Genomic DNA, 24,201 nt, shown 5'->3' on the forward strand with positions numbered 1-24,201 from the left:
AATTTTTTGTTATGTGCATTTTATGGCAATAACTGAAATTGGAAACACATCCACAACTGGAGAGGAAAGGGAATGTTCTTTGTGGTATCAGTGGCTCCCTGGGACATCCCCGGGTGGTAGGAAATGGTGAGATTTTGGGAAGAGTCTCCATTTTTGCATGAATGGGCAAGAAGAGGGTGGGGCACTCTGGCTTGACCACAGTTGTAGAGAAAAATACCCAGAGAACACAAGTGACCCTGTGCTGAGCCTAAGAAGGAGTGTGCTGTGTTTGCACACAAAACGGAGGCTGCTCTGGGACACATTAATAAAAGCTGGGCATAGAGAAGGGGAGGTGATCTTCCAGCTTGGCTCTTGCTATGAGAGCCCACCTAAGCATTGTGCCCAGTTCTGGGTGTTACACAGCCAGGCCTTCTCCCCTGGGATGTGCTGCGGTTGCTGGGTGAGGGATCGCAGCACAGGGTGGGATTGGTGTGGAGTCAGATCCTCTGTGCTGCACCCAATGGTGGACATCACTCCTTTTCTGACCTGCCCCTCCTCTCCACCCCCCTGCTTTGCTGGCTAGCACCCCCTCCATGTGGCTGCCTCCCAGTGGGCTTGGAGGGTCCTTCCACAAAGAGAGATGGGACTGCTAGTGCGAGAAGAGGGAGGGCTGGGTGGGAGTTGGTGGGGTTGGATTCAAATGCCATCTCTGCCACAGAAGAGCAGGGTGATCCTGGGCATGCAGCTCAACCTCGCCGAGCCTCAGTCTCCAATCTGTGAAATGGATCCAACAATGCCACTCAGCCCTCGGGGTTGTGATGAGCATTAAATGCTCAGCAGAGTGTCTGCCCATGTATGTGCTCCATGCATGGCCCATTGGGCTGTCATTGCCCATCCCCAGAGATGTGCAGTGGAGGCTCTGGCAGGATTATATTGCTGCCAGGCACGAGCCATCAACGGGGTGGCTGCGGCTCCATCCCAGCATCCTTCACAGCACCACAAAGGAGGTGGCCTTAACCCCTTGACAAAGAAGCTCATGGACACATGGGGTGGGGTGAGGTATCCAGCCGATGGGTTGCAGAGTCGCCATGCAACCCCAGGACAGTCCAGCTGCAAAGCCCCTCCTATGGCCTCAGGCCTGGAGTTTGGGGGATGGAGGAAGGTGGAGGAGGGCAGTGTCTGGCTTGGATCCCACTGACTGGGGAGTGGTGCCAGCCCCCAGATGTGGACCTGTCGGAGAACCAGCCGGGAGTGGTGGGGGCCCAGGCTGTGTGTGCTGGCCATGCAGAGGGTACAGCTGGCAGGGAACAGCCTGGAGGAGCAGGCGGCCCAGTACCTTGCTGAACTCCTGCTGGCCCACACGGGCCTGAAACCCCTGGACCCGAGCTATAAACAACTGAGTGACCAAGCAGCTCCCATCTGGCCTGGGCCACCGTGGGGCCCGTCTTAGTGGGGCAGGAGTGGGTGGTGGTTGGCAGGACCACTCTGAGCATCCGTGCTCTGGCCCCTCTCCCCACATCCCACCTCGGCCTGCCCCTTGCCCACTCCTTCCACACAGAACACTTACTCCTCCCTGGATGTCTCATTGCCTGCCGCTGCCTGTGCTGGGTGCTGACTTAGCCACTAGGGACCCAGCACGAACAAAACAGAGGCCCTGGCCTCAGGGCAAGCACATTAACAAGGTCATTCTCCATAATTATTGGTGCTACAGAGGAACAAACAGAACGTGATTCCAGAGAAGAATGGGGATCCTTGCTTAGAGGGGTGTCCAGGGTGGCCTCTGTGAGGAGGTGACATTAAAACTGAAATGTACTGGGTGGGAGGAATCAGCCATGGCAGGACCAGAGGGAGTGCATTTCAAGCAGAGGAACAGTGAAGACACAGGCCTGTTTCTCAGCCTGATGGACACCAGTGTGGCTGGGCTATCGGGCCAGGTGAGAGTGGCCAGGCTGGGGTGGAGAGGCCACAGGGAGCTGTGGAGCTGTGAATCATGGCAAAAGTGCAAAGATTTTATTCTGAGTCTGAGGAAGACTGAAGTGGGATTCCTTGATCTCATTGCTGTCTCTCAGGCCCCAAGGCCGCTATTTGTTTTACGAGGTACATGCAGTCTACCTGCCTGTCCTCAACCACTCCAATCAATTATAAGAATTACCTGGGGCCCTGGATTAGGAATACAGATTCCTGGGCCTTGGCCCTGCTGAACCAGACTCTTGGGGAAATGCCTGTGCATCTGCATTTTAGCAGGAGCCCCGGGAAATTTGTCTCATTGAGAGAGTCTGCGAATCTCTGCTCTGTGTCAAACTGCTTAGAGCATGTGGGGTGGCACCAGCCTTGGCCTGTGGGAATCAGCCCTAGGATCTGACTGCCAGAGAGCCAGTTTACCTTCTAAGAAAATTGCCTTGGGAAGTCAGTGAAATTACGAGAGAAGCTCATTTCAGACTTTCCACAAACCAAGTGTAGGCGTCCCTCTGGGCTGCGTGGTCAGAGGACAGGCTCCAGAGAGGCGGCCGGGAGGGAGGGGCTGGAGGCTGAGGCCTGTGAAGGCTGCACAAATACGGCAGGGTCGGTCTCCATCCTGGGGAAGGACAGACTCTGCAGGGCCATTTTGTTTCCCCAAGTGGGGCTCTGTAGGTGGGCCCAACTGCTGGAGGTGGAGGAGCTTGGGTCCAGTCACCTGACCCATGACGATTGTGGCACCTGCCACATAGGGTGGCTGCAGGGGCCATGAAGACCAAGCCTGGGAACCACAGGAGGCTGACTCCTGCCTGTAGAAGAAACTTCTCACCCTCCAGCTGCTCAGCAAGGAAGGGGCTTCCCTACACAGTGGGAGACCACTGCCCTCTCCTCCCAGCCCTGGAAGGGTCTGAAGAAGGGGAAGTCTCCCCATCTGGGAGCCTGGGGCTCAGACCTGGCACTGTTCTCAGGGAGGCCACACCTCCTGCAGGGAGCTCTAGGAGGTGCTGAAAGTGTAGCCCAGGCGCGTCAGGCCCTGCGGGCTCGCTGAGAGCTCTGCCCAGTCAGTGCATTGGTTTTCCTCTCTGTATTTCTTCAGACCAGCCTTCCCAGCCCAGTGCTGGGTATGGGGACCATGGAGAGGGGTCAAATTGAGGTCCCTAAGGACCCCTAGGCTGGTGGGAGACACTGGCCAGGCAGAGAGAGGTCTGATGGCCAGAGCCTGGAAGGAGGGAAGCACAGTGGGCATGGGGCCCGAGGCTGCCCAGTCCAGCCAGGCGAGCAAGGCTTCCTGACATGGTGACCCCAGGTGAGAAGGAGGAGGAGCTGTTAGCCAGGTAGAGAAGGGGGTCAACAGTTCCACACAGGGGGAGAGCCCCAAGGCATGTAGGTCATGGCACTTCTGAGAACTGGACGCAGGTCAGACTTGCTGAGTGCTGACAGAGTGGGGAGCAGGGGGTTGGGTGGGTGGGGCTTCTGCCCATTTTACATGCTGAATATTTCTCAGGGTTTCTTCACCCCACAGTCCTCACTTTCATTCTCTAACACCCCTGCCTCCTCTCCACCACAGCTGTGCTGGCCTGGTCACTTCTTGCTTATAGACTCTGATACAAGCCTGCAAACAGTCCCCTGGACTCTTGTCTCTGTCCCTGCCCACCAGACTCCATCCTCCACACCTGCCGCTAATGAATCCAGCCTTGTCACCTCTTAAAGCCCTCCCTACCTCCTCACCATCAACAGAGTGGTGCCCAAGACCCTAGGCATAGCATTCAAGGCTCTCAGCATCTCTCAAGTGCCTGTGGCTTCTCCCTCATTTCACTGGCTTCCTCCTACTTGCCACCTCTGCTAGGTCTGTGTGCATTTCCACAAGTGCCCCATGCTCTCTTGGCCTCCACCCATTCCCTCTTTCCTGAGTCTGTTCTCTGCTGGTCGTGCACACATGCTTGGGGAGTCCCTTAGTCTTTAAGGTTATCTCCTCTGTTCTCATACTTGTAACCCCCTCATGCACGGTTAGCCCTCACTCTGTTCCCACGCCTCCCTGTTTGTGGTCTAGAATAGCTCACATCCCACTAATTTGTATTTATGTCTCCCTCATTATATGTGAAATACTTGAAATACTTGAGGGCAGGCCCATGTTGGGTTCAACTCCATGACCCTCGTGCCCTGCAGAGACCCTGGCACACAGTGGGCATCAGTATCAATCTTTGAATGAACAAACAGTGAATAGGAAGTTCTTTCTTGGTGTTTCTGAAGGAGAGATGCTTGGACCAGCCCTGGAAGAAAATACAGGACTCACTGAGCTTAACATGAGCTGGAGTGACCTTTGAGGCCCAGGAGGTGGTGGCTTTGCCCGGGGACTGGAGTTATGAGGTCGTTGCCCATCAGCTCTTCTGGCATGTCATTTGGGGGCAGGTCTCCCAGTTGCCAGCCCCCATCTTTGCAGCTCTTCAGAAATGAACCTTGCATCTTTTCAGCAGAATTTAAAGAATATACCTTTAAGTGAATTTAATGTTCCCATCTCCACTTAATGATGACAATGTTCCATCTCTCTGTGTCCACTCTCACATCACTTACTGAGGAATTCAAAGTTCACTGTCTCACATGTTCCTTAGATGTCACAGACACAGCCGGTGGGGACATGGTGCAATCTGGTGGCACGTGCTCACTGTTGGGCACATGCAGATGCTTCCTGAGATGACACCTGGCACACTTGGGACTTAGCACACTCTCAAACAGCCCACCTGCTCCTTGGATGTGGTGGCATGTAGGACTGGAGAATGGGTGGCTCAAACCCCTGCCAGGGTGGCACCGGTGTCTGCAGTGCACCTTGTGCCAGCTCTCCGTGTGGGTCCTCCTCAAGGAATGGCAGCCACTGCCCTGTCCTTGACAGGCGCTGACCTGGGCTCCTGCCCACTAGGTGGCAGGTCAGGCTATGTCTTCCCAGCACATCCACGAGCTCCACCCTTCTTCCCACCACAGCCCCCAGAAGCCCTTCACTGGAGCCACCCTGGGCCCCTGGGCTGCTCTGTATCTCAGAATCCCTGCCCTTGAGAGGTGCCCAAGTGGGTATGGGGCCTGATCGCTGTGTCTGTGGGGCCTGCTGCCATGTGGAAGCCCCCAGGCTCTGGGGGTCATTCACATCCACACTCTCTGCTGGGCTTCCAGGGGTTCAGCTCTACTGCTCACACCCATCCAAGCCACAGACTGTAAGCTGGACTCTACCCTTCTGCACTCAGTCCCTGCTCTTTGCACCTCGGGCCTCCTGGGCTCTGAGGCTGTGGCACCTGACTTTCTCCATCATCACATGAGGCCCCACAGCTTTGCTCTTTTGTGTTCCAGGCAAATTTCTCCTTGAGAGTCCGGGACATCTCATACAATGGCCTTGGAGATTCTGGGGCCTCCATGGTGAGTGAGGCATTTAATACCAACAACATGTTGGAGGAACTCAACATGAAGTGAGGAGACTGGGGTGCCCCCGTGTCAGTCTCAGGGCCCATAGCCACCCCAGGGACCAGGGACTCCTTGATCTTGCTGCTGTTCACCACTTTAATTCCCAAACCTACCAGTCTACCCGTGATGGGGCCTGAGCCGCAATCCAAGAGCGCCCGACTCCGTCCTTCTCACTCAAAGTCATCATTCGAACACTGGGGCTCGTGATTTCCACTGCACAGGCGGGGGCTGGGAGTTGCACATGTGTGTGTGAAGCATCTTCAGAGAGCCTGGTGCAAGGCAGGTGCTCACGTGCTCTGCTCAGCTCATGGCTGCTGGGGGCCTGCTCCTCGATGCCCAGGCAGGGAACCAGAGCAGGGGCCGCAAGCCAGAGGGAAGGAAAGAGGCAGAGGCCCAACAGGTCATGGCTGCTGGAGTGAGCAGGCCCTGCCCACTGCACCTTCCCCACCTTTGCTTCCCATGGAAGCAGCCAAGGCCAGAGGAGGCCCCGAGAGATGCTGAAATTCGAGGCCAGAGCTGGGGTCTGAGGAGTCAGAGAGTACTGGGACTGGCTCCAGGACAGTGGCCAAAAGCGGTGCTGAGGCCTGGAGTTCAGGTCCAGCAGAAAGAGGAGGAAGAAGTTGTGGGGAGGAAGCTGAGTGGCTTTCCTGAACAGCTGCTGCCATGGTGATAGGGACAGGGTGCCAGCTGGAGCACAACACGTGGGAGCACCTGCTGAGCTCTGAGGGCCAGGGAGCAGCGGCTGGTCTCCACTGGGGATGGGGAGGGTGCTGCTCTGGCCATGTTTGCTGGGTGATCTGAACACTGGGGGCCTCTGATGATGCAGGGTAATCATACAGCTTTGACTCACTGACCTGCCCTGGGTCCCCAGGGCATGTGGAGGCTGGAGTATGAAGCCTGACCCAGTGATGGACCAGCAGCTCCAGCTGGGACCCTGGGGAGATCTGTGTGTAAGGCAGCACAATGCACATGTCTTTCTGTTGCAGCAACAAGCGCATCTCTATGGTGGGAGCCCTGAGCCTGGGCCTGGGCCTCCGGGTCATCCTGACACTGAGGCTTCCTGTTGGGAGTGCTATCCTTATGGAGGGGGCCCCAGCAGAGACCTGCCTGTGCTTGTCCACCCAGATCCCTCCTCTGTCACATCTCCCCACCCCAGTGGCAGCAGGGTGCACAGGTTCCAGAGCCCCGATGGGGAGGGGGGCTCCTAGCTTCTTCTTGCGACCACTTCTTCCCTTTGCCATCACTCACCCACCTCTGGCCTGGCCCATGCACTTCTGCAGACTCCTCCCCTCCATCCTTCCCTCCCAGCTGTCCTTCCTCCTCCTCAGCCCACTGGACAGCTGCTCTGCTGTGATGGCCGCGGCACCCTTGCTTCCTCTTCATCTTCTCCCCTGCTCTTCCTCTGGCCTTGCTGGACACAGGCTCAGACCTACCTGAGGCCTTGTGTGCACAGCAGGGGTTCCTTCCTCCAGGGTTGCCAATGGGGAGGGAGTTGATGAGCAGGGCTGAGAGCAGGAGACAGAGAAGGGAGGAGGGAGCAGGTCCATGGGGACCACTGTGCCAACAGCCTGTGGTCAGAGGACAGTACCACCAGCTCCAGGGGATCCAGCCCTTCCTGGCCCTCAGCTCCCTCAACTGGCAGACGGACCCCCTGTAGCACCCCATCCCCAGCCTGAGGCTCACCCCTCTGCTGCCCTTGGCTGGAACCCAGGCATCTCTCTTAAGCTCTGGATCCCCATTTCTAGCCACCTGCTGGACGGTCCCCCAGATGGCCCATAGGGACTTGGGATTCTGAGAGTCTGACCTGGATGCATCATCTCCCTCTAAGGGCTGCCTCTTGGCGAGGAGCCTCCTTCCCATCAGAAGCTGGGCCCAGTGCTTGTTCTCCTCTTCCCCACATCTCCCTCCTCCATCTCACCTCCTGCAGAGAGATCAGGCTGCCTGCTCCTCCTTCTCACTCCCCTCCTCCAGGCCTGTGCTCCTATGACTTCCTCCTCTCTGGAGCTTCCTTCCCACCTGCTCCCAGGTGATCTTTCTACACCAGAAATGTGCCCCTGCCCCTCCTGCTTTAAACCCATCAGCAGCCCCCCGCTGCGTGAATCCAGGCTTAGCAGTGTGTCATTCACAGCACACCCTCGGGATCTGGGCTCTCCCAACACCCCTCCTCCCTCCCACTCTGAAATCCATCCTCTCCCTCCAAGCTCCCTGGAAGTCTTCATGCACACGAGGCGGTTTCTCCCTCTGCGTTGCTCCTGCTGCTCTTCTTGCTGAAATGCCCAGCTCCGCCCACCTCACCTGCAGAGCTCAGCTCAGGGGCTCTATCCCCATGTGACCTTTACCCCCAGGAGAGCTGGTGCACACTCTCTCCTTGCACGCATCACACTGCATTTGTGTGATGTTCCTTTTCCTCTCCTCCCCCAGTGGGTGATCCCTTTATGGGCAGGAGTGTCTTGTGTGTCCGTATCTCTGTCCCCTGCACAGAGCCGGGCACTGGGTGGGTGCCCAGCCAGCATCCTCTCCCTTCCTCTCTCCCGGCCCTGCAGCCTCATCCAGGGCATTTTGTCCCATGGAGACACTTCTGAGCGGAGGTAGTGGGACTGTCCTTGGCCACGTCAGCAGAGATGAGGAGTCCCTGCTTCCCTCTCACGCTGCTCTCCCGGCCTCCCTGGGCTCAGCTGCTCTCAGTGTCGTGCATGTGTTTTTTAGGTGTCTGCTTTGGAGTCCTCCAGTCTGTGCAGGGGGACCCAGTGTCTGCCTTGGAACTGCTGGATTTCTCTGTGAGAGCTTTTCCTAAACCCCACCTTGGTCCTCCCAGCAGCCCTGTGAGGCGTCATTTAAGGGAAAGAGTGGGGATTGGACACCTAGAGTGTCCTGCCCAGATGCATGGTGCGGCCGAGTCCACGTTCCAGCCCAGGCCTGAACGTGTGTCCTGATGCCCCTCCGGCCCCACTCCTGCTCCTGACTGGGGTGCTGCCCTGGCCTCTCCTCAGACTCCTGCCTGGGCTCTTCACCGGCTGAGAGAGAATGGCTGGCTCAGGGGCAGGATGCTCCCTGTTCACTGATGTTTAGATTTGCAGGTCCAGCACTCGCAGGGCAGCCTGCAGGGGGATCGTGGTCCTGGAAGAGTCACTGTGTGGGTGTGAGGGAGATCAGGACCCCTTTCACTCAACTCTGCCTTTTTAATGTAGAAAAAATGTCATTCTTTTCCAAGGCAGTTACACACTAAGGAGAGAACCCCAAATATGAATTATTAAAAGAAAGTCTAGTCCCAAATCCCTGCTTATTCCAACCCTGATTCACTTCAGTCCAGACCTGAGTCAAAGCCCCTCCAGAGACCTGTCTTCACGGTTTCAACCCTCAGGCTTGGGACACCTGGTGTCGAACGTCCTCGTTTCCTTCTCCCTTCTCCCTGCCTCGTCTCTACTGCTCCACAGCCAGAGATGAGCTTGCCTTGACCACGTCCCTCTGCTCTGAGAAGGCCGCTCAGCACTGGACTCCATCATTCTAACACAAACAGAATATGTGAAATTGTCCTGCAACAGCACATGGTTGTTCAACACGATGTACAGTTCATGTAAAACCCTTCCCAGGACTCAGCCTTGTGTCCGTGTGAAAAAGGGCTAGTACCTTCCAGCCAGGGTCACTGTGAGACATGATGAGATGGAAAGGGCCTGTGCAGAGACAGACTCAGTGCTGGTTCTCTTTCCCCAACCTCTCTGGTTTTCATTTTCTGTTGAGGAACAACATTCATGCTGCAAAGTGCACGTGGATTAAGGGCAGAGACTGGTAAATTTTCACAAACAGCATAGACCTATGTAACCAGCCCCCCGAAGCCCCCTGAGTCCCTGCCCTTCTCTGTTTTAATAGTTTGGGGAGTAATGACATTATCATGCATAGGAGAGAAGCTGTCCTAAGGAACTTCTTCGACACCCTGTGTAAGTAAAAGAAGTCAAGTTCTCAGAAAGTGACAATGTGCTGCCGGGTCCTGGGTCTCTCCTCAGGATCTCCAGGTGAGCAGAGAGTTTGACGACCTTGCCAGCTCAGTGAAGGTCACTCTTCCAGGGCTTTGCAGGAAGACTGCTGCCCACAGAGTAGAGGACAGAACAGAGTGGCTGCCAGCCTTCAGCCCGTCCCCACCAGCGTCTGTCCCTAAATGACTGTGGAGTGTGGCTTCCTCATCTTCCATCGGCCACTTCAACTTCCACATGGAAGGTTCTGGACCTCACAGTGCCTTGTTACCACCTGAGTGTGCACTGAGTCCCCATGTCAACTGGGGTGTAGTCCTAGGGAGCTGGCCTTCATGATGACACAGACACCTGTACCCTCCTCAGCCCCCACGGTCCCTGCACTAACCTGGGCCTCCCGCTGCTCTCACTCATGTGGTGAATTCACTCATGAGTGAATTGTATTGTATGTGAATTATATCTCAAAGCTGTTATGAAAAAAACCCATATTGCTTGATCCAAATTGTGTAAAAAAAGTGTTTGAATGTATATAAACCAAAAAAAGACCAAAAATACCTCTGGCATATTAATAATATTTATCTCTATGTTGTGGGTTTATGTACTTTTATTTTATTTATATTTTTCTGCATTTTCCACACATTCTACTCTAACTATGTGCTATTTTCTAATCAGAGAAATAAATAGTACTGAACAACACAATGCCATGCAGGCTACATTTCAGTCACGTGCATGGTGTGGTTGGAGCCCTGAGGAAGGAGGGTGCTATAGACTGAATTTTGACTCCCCCAAAATTCAAATGTGGAAGCCGTAACCCCAGTGTGACTGTATTTGGAGACAGGAAGTAATTAAGGTTAAATGAGGTCATAAGGCCGGGCCCTGACCTGATAGGATGAGTATCCTTATCAGAAGCAGCACCAGAAAGTTTGCTTTCTCCCCCTTGCCCATGTGAGCACAGCAAGAAGGCAGCCCTCTGCGAGCCAGGAGGAGAGGCCTCACCAGAAATCAACCCTCCCAGACCTGGATCTGGGACTCCTGGCCTCCAGAAGTATGAGATGTCGACTGAGGAGAAATTCAGTACACTTCAAATAGCAGATATTTCTTTGGGCAATTAGAATTGCAACCCAGGAGACCCAGATTCAGGCAGAAACCCAAACTGTGTTCTGAGGAAAACAAAGGAGGTAAGGGTTTATAAAGGCAAAAGGAGAAAAATTACACACGTGGTTTTACAAAATTTGTGATTGGTGTTGGCAAAAACTGTTACTTCTTGGCTATATGTGATCGGTTGCTAAGGCCATCTCTAAGGCAGGAAGTTCTTATCTTTGAGAGTAAGCATGTTTCTTGAAAGAAGGTCAAGATGGCAACAGAGAAGCACAGCTCAAAAGTTACATTCTCTCTGGTAGAGACGTGGTGTGCCTGCACGAGCCCCATTTCCTTAAGGGCCTCCCAGCTCCCTTTTAGAAGCTTTGGCATATATTACTCCATTTTTTCTCACTGTCCACATTTCCACTTCTGATCAGAGTCTTTCAGCAGAAAGTATCTCGGATCAACTGTTTGATATAATGATATTTCCCTCATTGCTAGGAATGCTCTTTTCTGGGAATTCATGTCCCTTGTTGGGGGGAAGCCATGTCCTCAATCATCAGAGGAGTAACATAGTCAGAGACTCTGGTGGCATCTGAGCAATAAGGAGCTGGTCAGGAAATGAGTCTTAGGCATGGTTGCTTTCTGGAAAACTATCAAGTCCTTTGGAGTTTGAAGATTGGCTGATCATCTCAAGTCACTGTGCAATCATTATTCTGGAGGTAGAGACACACAGCATTGAGAAATGCAAGTCATTCACAGCTTGAAGGTGACAAAGATCATGAAAATCAGGATGATAATCATTAGTATAACTTGGAGCAGATCTGAGGCAGTAGTAGCATAAGAAGCTTAAATACAGGTACACATAGCACAATTCTAAGAATAATCGTTAACGATGTCTGACGTCTTGATCTCATCCAAGCACCTACACCAGGAAGCCAGATGAAAACATTGACAGGGAACCAGAGGGTGTCATTAAAAGACATTGGACTGGAGACATCCTGTGATACTTTAATAATTTTTCCAAGTTCTAACTCAATGTCACCAGGAGACTTGACGCAGGTACAGCAGGGGCTATTGGCTAAAACAGAGATGCCACCCTGTTCTGCAAGGAGATAACTGAGTGCCATTCGACTATCTAATGTGACCCTGACTAGGGGATCAGGAATCATTGTCGTTGAGCTAAGGCTCAAGTGGTAGAATGTGCCAGTGTAGCTATGGTTTGAGATAAACTTTTTATCAACAGGTCATCATGGACAACACGAATCCAAGGGACAAAGTCTTTGGCAATGGTAATCAATGGAGAGTAGATGGGGTGTAAAATGGAGTCTGTAAGTCTTTCCCAGACTTATGAGATTGTGATTGGGTTTCTCCTTTAACAAGAACTTGAAGTGGAATATTATGATATCCTAAAGGAATTATCCTGCCGTGTGCCAGCTGTCTAGACATTCATAAGCCCACGGTTCCCTGTAGGTGGAAGGTGTACCTAAAAGGGGCACGTAGTATGCAGTGCCTTCTACTTCTATAGCAGTGCCAGTGGTCAGGGGCACTTGGTAAGGTCCTTTCCAATGGGAATGAGGACTGTCTTCCTCTGACGATGTTTCCAGAATACCCAGTCACCAGGCTCTAAACTGAGCAACAGGATGCTTTAAATTGGGATCCAGGAAAGTGTCTTTAACCTGTTGGTGATGGGCTGGGGATAAGACCATAGAGATTCACAGTAGCTGGTCACACTCACATAAGACAACAGGGGAGCAGCAGAAGGTTGTGGACCAACAGACACTGATCTGCTGGTGACTGTCCATGTGGAGTTAGTCCATGTTCTCCAAAGAGGGCACTGCCAACAGTCAGCAAGGCCAAAGGCAATACCTTAGGCCAGGGGAGTTCCGTCTACATAACAAACATCATGATAATTAACAGGATCAGAATCTAAAGTCTACAGGGGTACAAACATAATTTTCCTCTCTACAAATACCCTCAATATTTTTTGGCCATGGTAATCACAGTAAAACTAATTTGTTTATATTAAAACTCGGCCTGACATTTATACAAGTGAAAATAAGAATACTCACTGAGAGTTTCTGAATTCTGGAGGGATCTGGTAGAGAGAAAAGGTAAATGTTTCATCTTTGTTCACAAAGGCATGTCCTACCAAACTGTCAATGGCTTAAGAGAAAAGATTTCTTTAAATCTGGAAAAACAAAACATTAGAACATCCTCCTCAGTTCACATGGTCTCAAGTAATTTCCTATTTCTTCCTCTTGAATTCAGTTTTCCCATTAGTTTTCTTGACTTTGATGATTGAGGATGATCAGAACAGTGATAATTTGAAAGAAGTTTGAAAGATTTTCATTAAGGTTCGTATGGTTTGCCCAGTGAAGTGGGTGCCTCGATCACTGGGGATTGTCGAAGGTACATCCCAAGTGGGAAGCTCGTGTTCTAGCAGTTTCTCTGCCATTGTGAGGGCATCAGCTTTGTGGCATGGGAAAGGCTTTAACTCAGCCAGGAAACACAGACAATAACAAGAACATATTGATGAGTCACAGGAAGTGGCAGCTGAATGAAGTCCAGCTGCAGGTGCTCAAAGGACCCAGAAGGAGGAGTTCTGAGGCCTCTGGGACAGAATAGTTGTTCTTACTGCACTGTGGTGGGGGAAGGAATGTACAAATGAATAAAATGGAGCTTGCCAGGCAATGGGAGTATCCAAGCAGCCATCTTGGGTTTCCCAGAGCCCCGACTGTTTGTTGAATTTACTGCCATTGTTCACCCTCCTTATTTTCTCTGAGTCAGGAGCAGACTGTTGCTGTGTTACAAGGACATCAGGATGGCAAAAGTCCAGCAACATGAGGTCAATTTTATTTTTTTTTGCAAGAGAAGCAGAGTGGACTTCACCCACATGTGTCCCAACCTTTATAGACTCTGTTGTCACTGCCTTTTCAGGAAAGTCAGTTAAGGCGCTTTCCTGACATTTACTGTGAGCCTCAATTTTCATGACAGACATTTTATTCCAGGACACATTAGACTTCCAGAAGTTTACATAATTCCTGGAACTCTTATAACCTATACTTATAAAGGCATAACATCAAGAAGGCTAATTGTTATTCCTTATTTGTCAATGCTTCCCATGTAACTTAGCATATCAAATAAGCCTAATTAGTTTACTATCTCTCATGTCAGAAAAAGACTTTATTTAGAATCTGATTTTGGGGAAGTTTGTCAAAAAATATCAAAAAGGATTTAAAACATTTGATCAAAAAAGATCACAGATTTTAATGAAACAATACTTCATTATCTATTTAACCAAAGTGACATAGAGATTTTTCAAGGCAAACACAGAGAGTTACATGGTTCTGAGCAAAACCCAGCTTTTCCATGTAACAGAAGACTTCATAAAGATGAAACACAGAATTTTTGTTTCCTAGGCAGATTCCATTAAAGGTAAAGAAACGTTTACAGTTTCTTATTAAGAGCAGACCAATAATCTGAGAAGACTTTGTCCTTTTATAGAGAGAAAAACCAAATTCTAATTTTGTACCAGTGTACTTTTGATATTAAAATTCACTTTAATCTTAGCCAGCTTGACCACACATTAAAATTTCTTCTTAAGATTCCTTTTTCATAAACCTTCTGAAGCTTTCTATGTCTATTTAGGTTTTGTCCTAACTTTTTCTTTCTTATTTGGGGAACGATCATTTTATTTTAGGACAAAATTACTTTCTAATTTTCCTTTAACAAAAATGCATTTTCATTCTTCATACCTTCTCTCACTGAAAACACACACCCTACTTTCCTTGTCTATTCTTCATATATAGTCATTTTCTTAATTTCAAAAACTTACAAAGTTTATCTAAAAAAAGAAATGATGCAAGGCAGTTGTTAGAGAATACTTACAGATCTTACTCTTAAAGGATAACATAATTGCCTACACATCACACTAAGTGAGTATAAACTCCCTCTACCTTTCTGGAAATTACAGAACGAGACTCACTTGTGGCCACAGTTCATGCTGACATTGCTCTGCTAGACTGGGAACGACGGAACAGGCAGAGGCCACAAGATCCCTACATTCTTGCTGAAGAGGGTTGCTCTAAGTTGAGCAGGCAGAAGAAAGATTTGAAAGATGGAACAACAACTTCTAAACTGATGGCAGAGCTGTAAATATCTCAGAAGCCACCAGCAGAATTCTCAGCCTCACATGCAGTTCTAAGAAATGGGGGAAGTTCTTTTTAACACAGATGCTGCCTGGCTGTCAATCTGAAGAGACAAGGCAACAAAGTGGGAGGCTGTCAGAGAGAGATTCCAGCCTGGCCTTGCGGAATCATCCTGTGCGTGTGCAGGGCAGAAAGGGTGGGTGATCTTATATGGGCCTCTCCATTTGGCACAGAGAACCCTCTGTTGCTCAGTTTACTGTGGTTTAAGAGCAGTGGCTTTCAGATCATCCCATAGCAAGAAATAGAGTGTGTATCACAGTCCAGCATATACTTACATATATAAAACCATATGAGTAGCTGAAATAACAATTTAATAAACTGACATGTATTTCCTATTTTCAGTATATGCCATACATGTATTCTTTTATTTTATGAAATTATTTTCTTTTATTTATATATAATAAATACATGGATCTATGTATTATTGATATTGAAATATATGTAATACATAAAACACATATAATACATAAAAATTGAAGATAAAAATTATCCATTTATCTATTTTGATAAATGTAGACATCATGTAAATTATTTAAATAAGTGTTAATCATAATTTATCAAGTGTCTGTGACCATAGTTTGAAAGATGAGAAGTGAATCCTTGCATAGTAGGAGAAAGTTCCACTGCTTCTCATCTGACAAAGGGGCGCCCACTGCTCTGCCCGCGTTCTCTCAGCATCAACGCGCACAGTGTGCACAGAGTTAATTTACCCTCATTACTCTACGTGTTCTGACATTTTCTCTGGCTCATTTGTATTCTCAGCTCTTCTTTCAATTTTTTAAAAAACTATTTGTAATCTTTGCTTTCCATCAAAAACTAGGAGGCAGGCAACTGTGACTAGTCTATCACACAGTAGCATCTGTAGTAGATTAGCAAACCCACAAACATGTTTCATAATTTCCAGGAGCATACGTCTCATTACAGCAAACTTTTCAATGTGGCACAAATTGTCTATTGATAACCCAAATAGACAGAGAGACAATTGTTTGTCTCTCCAAAGAAAATTTAGAAAGCCAAAACTAGAGAAACTTATGTTTGGCAATCAGTCTCAGCACACCGTCCTACCCGAAATGGTTTAGACATTCAATGAATATCTATTTAGCTTAACTTACAATAAACTTTTCTCTTCTTTACATTTCTTTTCTTTTTTTTTTAATATTTTATTTTTTCCTTTTTATCCCCAAAGCCCCCTAGTACATAGTTGTATATTCTTCGTTGTGGGTCCTTCTAGTAGTGGCATGTAGGATGCTGCCTCAGCATGGTTTGATGAGCAGTGCCATGTCTGCACCCAGGATTTGAACCAACGAAACACTGGGCTGCCTGCAGCAGAGCCCGTGAACTTAACCACTCGCCCACGGGGCCAGCCCCTGCATTTCTTTCAATACTCATTTTTAACAACTATGTTTGGATTAGACAGTAAACAGTTAACCATCACCCCAAGTCATTCCCCCTGCAGACAAATTCTGCAACAGAAACAGCAGGAGCCTACGCAGCCAGTGGACCCAGGGAGAAAAGTTGTGTGTTTGCTTTACATTCAATACTGATGACTCTGAGGACATGTCTGTTCTTATTAAACCAACAAACTGGAACAATTTTTTATCACAGATTACCTCAGATCACTTGAACTTGAAAAACATTTTGGTTTAGTTTCTATATTTCTGAGCGTTTTAGGAATTCTTAATTTATATAAATGTTTAATTTTGGCAATATCACCCAAAGGTAGAAAAATATCATATATAGAGCGAGACAAACATACACACATAGACACACACATAGACACAACAGAGATCTTTAAAGATGTTAGCCACGTCTCAGATACAAAACTGAGAAGAAGAGTTGGATCCAAATTGTGTTTCTGGCAGAGGGACTAAATTAAGGTTACCCGCCCAGGTGGCCAAAGGTTTTTACTAAAGTTTTGGGGTTTTTTTTTGCCTGCTGTGAGGATCCTTTTAAGAGCTGTGTTGAAGCACGTTTGTCTTTTGGAAGCTCCTGCATAGCACCGAAGCACACATTCCATTGTCTCTGAGGGGGTTGGAATCCTCTCTTTTAAGGGGGACCCTTAAGGTGGACGGATCTGAAACAAAGCTTCCCAGGGCGGCCATTACAATTCCAAATTATCTCAGAAGTTCACCCATTTCCACTTTCTTAGTTTTAGATCTCTTATTTTCTAACCATGCATGCAAATGAACTAATTTAGGTATTTCAAAAGAGCCCATTGGGACCAAGAAAGTTTTAAATCATGCTTGGGTAAAATGGGTCCATTGAGGTAAAAATTTACCAGAGGGACCATATGCTTTAAACATAAATCCAATTGGGCTTCCCAAAGGAAGTTGAATATTTATGGTTGTTCTAGAACAATTGTTCCCCATAATTAGAGAGGGCTGTTCTCAGATGACCAAGGCAGGAGGGTCTATGTCTTGGGTCAGGTATGTGCTGCCTGTGAGGGCCACTTCCCAGGGTATCACCAATGGGCCGTTGTCTCTCTTTCACATGTCTCACAGATTCCTGAGCACCAAGTGGTGTCAGGTTGCTCAAGGTACTAGGATGACCAATCCTTTATGTTTTCCTTCTGGATAAGCTTATGAAGCTCCTTCTGACCCAAGAACAGTGTATGTTCTTCATTGGGAGGCTCTGTGAGACCAGTGCACATCATGGACAGAGTTCTGACACTTCTTCTAGGTTTCTAGACACCCAGAAAGAACCCTAAAAGGGTCAGGAGGAACAATGTCTCTAATATTTGGGGTCAGAGGACCCTCATTTGGACAATAGGAGAAACTACGAGGTCTGCATTGGTTATGAAGAACAGCTGAATTTCAAATTGTAAGAGAATGTGGCTGCTTGAATAAAATGAAAATCTACTAGAGCTCCAATAACACTCACTATGAAATGTCCTTAAACATGAATTCTCCACCTAGTTAAGGCGAGATTGGAATTCTCTCTTCCAAAAGATTGAGAACAGAACTTGTTAGTCCACGCAAATAAAACCTGGTCTTGGGGCAGTCCCTGCGGCTGAGTGGTTAAGTTCGCACACTCTGCTACAGCAGCCCAGGGTTTCACCAGTTTGGATCCTGGGCACGGACATGGCACAGCTCATCAGGCCATGCTGAGGTGGCATCCCACATGCCACAACCAGAAGGACCTATAACTAGAGTATACAACTATGTACTGGGGGACTCTGGGGAGAAGAAGAAGAAGGAAAAAAAGAAGATTGGCAACAGATGTTAGCTCAAGTGCCAATCTTTGAGAAAAAAAATCTGGTCTGAACATCAACTGAAAATAGGAGCTTCGGATCCAGGAGAACTTACTGCTGGAACCCTGAGGCTCACCAAGGGAAACGCGAGAGAACAAGGCTGTCTTGGAGGTGCCTTCCACGTGTCCATGACAGCACCAGGGTCCGTGCTCAGTTGCTCTGGATCTGCCGACTACACCAAGAAATATCAACTGAGGAAAAATTCACTACAGTTCAAATAGCAGATATTTACTTGGGCAATTAGAATTGCAATTCGGGAGGCACAGATTCACGCAGAAACCCAAAATTTGTGCTAAGGAAGACAAAGGAGGCAAGGGTTTATAAAGGCAGAAAGAGATAAATTACACGGGTTGTTTTGCAAAATTTGTGATTGGCACTGGCAACAACTGTTACTTCCTGGCTATACTGATGGGTTACTACGGCCATTTCTAAGGCAGGAAGTTCTTATCTCTGAGAGCACATTTCTTCAAAGGAGGTCAAGATGACAACAGAGAAGCCCAGCTCAAAAGTGACATTCCCTCTGATAGAGAGTGGCGTGCCTGCATGAGCCCCATTTCCTTAATGGCCTCCCAGCTCCATGTTAGCAGCCTTGACAGATGTGACTCAATTTTGTCCACAGAGAAAATAAACTTCTGGTGTTTAGGCCACCCGGTCCGTGGCATTTCGTCATGGTAGCCAAGCTGACTGAGAGGAAGGACGCACTCTCCCGGCACAGGGACAGGGAGGGTTTCTCCCGTGTCCCCGGCTCTCTGCTGACCTCCTTGGTCCCCTGCTTCCCGCCGCCAAGGCCGTCTTTCTACGGCAGACCTGGTGGCAGTCTCCAGAGGCTCCCCAAGGCCCGCCTGCTGTGTCCCCGTGCAGGGGTCGGTCCCCACTCTCCTTAGGGCGGAGGAGAAGTTAAGGGTCCGCGTGAACACCCACTGCGGAGTCGCAGCACCCGGTGCTGCGCTCAGGCGCTGAGCGGGCTCCGCCTGGATCCCCTCCCCCGCTTTTCCCGGAAGCATCCACACACTGGATCCTGACGCAGCTTCAGTCCATCTTGACGGAATGGAGGCATCGGGGATTGTTCCAAAGTCCTCCAACAGGGACACCGTGCCCCAACCCAGCTCTTGGGGGTGGCATGGCTGCGGGACACTGCCCTCCCAGTCCCTGGAATCCCACTCCTCCTTCAAGAAGCAATCAGATCGCGCTGGTTCCGTACACTGGATGGGAAAGGCCCTTCTGCACCAGGAAAGAGCAGCACAAGGTCAGGCCTTACGTGTTCAGTAACGTCTTGTGCGCCACCCAGGGGGCGCTGCGGCCGCTCCAACCTAAGGACGCACTGGAACGCCCAAGGCTCCCCTCACCTCGCGCGACACACAGCCTTCCCGCCAAACCCGCATCCAATCAGAAAGCGTCACACTCCGCGCGTTGAGCAACAGCCAATGGAAAGCGGGATTCCGGGCGTCGGCCCGCCCCCAGGGGCTTGGGACCAATGGCCGCGGGGTAGCGGGGCGGATCTGCGAGCGCGCCCTGCTGGCTGGTGATTTCTGGGAGCGGTGGAGGCGGGGAGCTAGCTCTGTGTTGGAGGGGGCGCGGCGGGCCTGAGCGACGGGGACCCCGGGCACTGTTCCCTGCGGAAGCCCAGGAGGGAGGGGACGGAGCCGCTACGTGGGGCGGTGGGGGCAGGCCGGGGAGTGTCGGGGCCGGTGCCGCAGGGTGTCGGCGGGGAGCAGGGCTGGAGAGCTCGGGAGGCCCGGTCCGCCACAGAAGGTTCTCGAAGTCCCCAGAGCTGTGTGTGGGGTCGCGTCTACCGGTGTTGCTCACCTAGAAATTCAGACTGAGACGCTTTACAGACGCGCTCTTTCAAGGGACACGTGAACATAAATAGCGCGTGGAGTCTGAATCCTCCGCCGGCCGGCGGTTCCTTCAAGTCAACGCGCGTCCGCCGGAAAAGCAGCGGGTCCAGCGGAGACTCCACACCCGCCCGGCGCTTCCCGACAGCTGCTTCCAGCTGCGCACGGGGCTCCGTCTGCGCCTCCGTCTGTCCGGCTCTGTCTCTAGGGAGGGACTGAACATGCTGACGGTCTTTCCTGCCTCATCAAGGACATGCTTAAGTGAAACTGGCCTTTTCTTTCTTCTTTTTAATCTGAGCGCCAAGGGTGAGGAGTCCAGTGACCTCAGGTACAGTCTGGTGCCACTACCGTGATCTGGGCTCAGGCGCCAGCAGTCGTGTCCACCTTTGTGCACCGTCAGTGGGAACGTCAACGCAGTGAAGGGACTAGGAACCGCCCAGTCCTGCTATGAAACGCTTGTCCCTCCACACGCCCTGGAGAGGTCTGTGGACCCCCAGTGCCTGGGGACTCCACTGTGGTCACTCTGAGGACTGGGGCTGGGTAGGGGCTCAGGAGAAACGGGGGGTCGTTCCCAGGAGGGAGCTCAGCTTCACTGTAAAGGAAGGAAGGAGGAGAGCGAGGGTCTGCTTGCACGTTTGGGGGCAGGAAGGTGAATCTTCTGGGTCAGAAGGGAACAGGGTCATCTTCCAAGAATATGAAGGGAGGAGTTTGAAAAGAACGGAGGAAGTTTCAAGTAATTTTTTCAGAGAGCAGATACAGCTGACTAAAGAAATGTGAATGTGAATGATCCAGGTGAGGCTGGCGGTGAATTTATAATTAAGGCTTCCTGTTGAAAGCTAGGAATGATTTTCCCAATATCTCTGGTTAGCATGTTGGTTAGATCATGAGATGGCAGTGGCCTTGCAGACCACCTGGCACCCAGGATCCCGTTTTGTAAATGCATAAATTGGAGATTTCCCAGGTCACAGACCTGGCTGTCATCATATGGGGACTGAGAGAGTCGAAGGCCACATCAGGCCTCCTGGGAAACACATTCTGTGAACTACAGGGTGTCTGGGTTGAAGTAAGGCAAAACGAATAATATGCATTTGAAAATGTGTGGTTGGCTGGATCCCAAAGCTCTTCCCAGAGTGTTGATGAACGTTTCCTGTGGAGGAGTGAGCTCCTTGTCGTTGGCGAAGTTCTTTCTGGAACTGAATGCTTCCTTCTGGGATGCTGTGGGGGGATTGCTGCATTGTGTCAATCTTTGATGCCCTGATGACTCTGAGGTTTGCTGCTTGTATAACAGACCGCAGGACTTCAAGTTCTGGGGACTGTGCATTAGAATTTAGGGTGGGTGGGACACCTCCAGTTTCATTGGACTTCCTCTCTGTATTTGTAAGGATGCTGTGTCTACAAGTGAACAAGTGGTTCGTGTCTGTACACTTAGGTTCCTGGCAGGAAAGAGATGGTACATTCAGAATAGGTACATTGAGGAGAACCTTTAAAAGGTACCATTTAGAAAGGAATGGGCAGAATTTCAGGAAACTACAAAGGGAAGCTCAGCATCCCAGCATTTGAGACGTTTGGGAGACATCACCTCCTAGGCGTGAAGGGGTGAGGGGAGGGAGTGGTCACTGGAAGTGGACAGGGTCACTTTAGGAGGAGTGCTGCCTGCTGAAAGTTGTGCCTTGATAAGCGGCCCCCAGCAACCTATGGCAGGCGGGCAGGGAGGCAGCCTGGGAGGGGGTGGCCTGCCTGCACTTGCTTCTGCCCCTGGCTAAAGCCCCCGGACACTGGAGGACAAGGAAGCCCTTTGAGGCAGTCCATGTGGGGCAGCCCCCAGGGGTCCAGAGCTGGATGGAGAAGCATAGAGGGGAGACATAGAGGGAGCTGGGAGACAGACACACAGGGGCCGCCGGCACCTGGGCCACAGTGACCTGTGTCCTAGTCCACTTTCCTTCCCCGACTCCATCACTGTTTACCTTGTTCCCTGGTCAGGACACAATCAAAACTGCTGTATTCTTCAGAGAATTATGTGACTAAGCGTAATGTAGAGTTAATGTTGACATTACATGGCTTCCACATTGTAAAATAACCTAAATTTCCTATAGTGGCAAACACTTAGGTCCTGGGCTGACTCAGGTGCTTAGTAGCCGAGTGGGTTAGAGCATGTCAGTTTCACATAAAATGGTCACATAAACCTTGTGGGAAATAAGGTTTGAGAAAACCGTAGACATTCTGAAGCACATATGTATGTTCTGCATGCCATAGAGGGACGATGGCCCTGAAGACGAGGGTCTCATGTTTATGATCTGGTTCCCAGCGTGAGTGCATCTCTATCAACATGGGGCAAGCGGGGGTCCAGATCAGTGATGTCTTCTGGGAGTGGTACTGCCTTGAACATGGAATTCGCCTGATGGTCAGATGCCAAGTGACAAAACCATCGGTGGTGGGGATGACTCGTTCAACACCTTCTTCACCCAGACTGGGGCTGGCAAGCGTGTGCCCAGAGCAGTGTTTGTGGACCTGGAGCCCACCGTGGCAGTAGTACATGGACACTTGGGGCGGCTGTCCTGGGAGGGCAGGAGAGCCGTGCTAAAGCCCCCCATGGGTTCCTTTGGATCCCCCTGAAGAAGGGACTGACGTACAAGTGTATGCCTGTGGTCACGTTAGGTGACACACTGGAAGGTTAGTGCCTAAAATGTCTGTGGGAATCAGTCTCCTAATTGAGAAAAACCTGCTGTGAGGTTGGCCGGCACTGAGATGGGCTGGGGGTGGAGTCACTCGTGACCTCATCAGCCCGGTCAGATGGCTGTGTAGACCCTGTCTGCAGGGCACCCGGGCACCGGTCCCTCCCTAGTGCTGTGTGCTCCCTCAGGCTGCAGAACGAGTCTTGACCAGCATCTTAGACATAGAAAGCTCAGCATAGATCATTCATTGGGTTCCTCCAGATTAGAAGTCTGAGGTAGCTTACAAGGAGAGCTGCAAAGAGAGCAGCTTTCAGTGGCCACCAGGGGATGACAGAATGTCACCCTAAAGTCTGTGAGACCCAGGCCACATAGGGTGCGCTGATGGGACTGCCTGGCAACAGTCATGCCAGGGACTGTCTAGCCTGTCAGGGATCTTTAAATTCCACCCTTGGCTGTAGCTACGGGGATGGAAGAAACACGCACCTGTAGAGTTGCCTGTGTGCAGGTGTGAGAGCTCTCCTCCCTTCTTGGGGACCCAGTCACACTGGCATTTGTCCCGCGAGTTGACTGTTCTCTCCTAGAGCCATCCGCTGCAGTTGTGGTCTGTGTATTACACGGAGACGTTTCCTGTGAGACACCGACGCTGCTGACCTACAAGGAACAGCATGTGCTTGGTAGAAGGGGACGGTCCTGATCTGTCCACCCTGGTGAGTTAACAACAGGCCTTAAAGACTCATAGCCCCTGTGTCCTCTTTGTAGATGAAGTGCTCGGGGACCCACAGGCAGCCCTTCCACCCGGAGCAGCTGATCACCGGGAAGGAAGACGCAGCCAATAATTACGCCAGAGGCCATTGCCCCATCGGCAAGGAGATCGTCGACCTGGTCCTGGACCAGAAACTGGTGAGGAGAGAGCTGAGAAGGCTTCCTGTGGTGATGGGGAGTGGGCCAACCTGTTGGCAAGCTGCAGACCCTGCTGTGGAACGCGGCCCCTTTCAGAGAATCTCGTTGCCTGCAGCTCGGCTCTTGGTCATAACTTTGGGACCCAGCATGATCGTCTCTTCAGGGGCATCTTTATCTTGACTCCTGAGTCATCACACAACAGAGTAGAAAATTTTGTGAAGGATTTTTTTTTCCCTTTCCTGGGTGGTAGAATTAGTGAAATGTCGGTTGGACTGAGAAATGGAGGCATTTTCTTGGCATTTTGGTAATTTATGCAGATATCTGAAATGGCGGAATTACTGTGAACCAACTGCTGTCCCTGAATCTCACTTCATTCCATGACTGTATAGACACTGCATCCACCTTAAATGTCCTCTGCAGTCTTGGATTTAAAGAAAAACTATCATGGACCTTTCTGTGAGGAAAATGGCAACATCTTTATTTCCGTCTTGGTAAGCCTAGAAATTCTGGCCCGAGTTTGCCTCAGACCACAGTTTTCCCCCCTTCCATTGGACACGGGATGGAAACCCTGCTGTCGCTTTCCAGGTTTGTCCATCCTCAGTCACTGAACCCTGGGGATCCTCTCCCTCGGGACTGTGCCTCCCTGATCCTTGTCATGCCTCCTCTGCCTGCTCAGGCCCTCCCTGCTTCTGCTGGGCCCACTGTGGGGGTTCTGCACTGGGCCTTCCTCCTCTGGGCCTCCTCTGGTTCAGGGTCAGCGTGGTGGGTGACCCAGCCGCCTGGTTCTGTAAATGCGTTTTCTGTGGACACAGCAGAGCTGCTCATGGGAGGATTGCTGTGGCTGCTTTTGCTGCCAAGACAGAACTGAGGGGCTGCAACAGAGACCGTGTGGCCTACCCAGCTAGA

The 24,201-nt window shown here is 50.5% G+C and overlaps 1 pseudogene; it reads left to right on the plus strand.

Annotated features, from left to right (window-relative positions):
- Nucleotides 1-1,811: 1,811 nt before the first annotated feature.
- LOC124227207 (tubulin alpha-3 chain-like) overlaps nucleotides 1,812-24,201 on the plus strand; it is a 106,763-nt pseudogene continuing 84,373 nt past the window's right edge.

The sequence above is a fragment of the Equus quagga genome, chromosome 15, assembly GCF_021613505.1.
Source record: "Equus quagga isolate Etosha38 chromosome 15, UCLA_HA_Equagga_1.0, whole genome shotgun sequence".
Taxonomy (NCBI): Eukaryota; Metazoa; Chordata; class Mammalia; order Perissodactyla; family Equidae; genus Equus; species Equus quagga.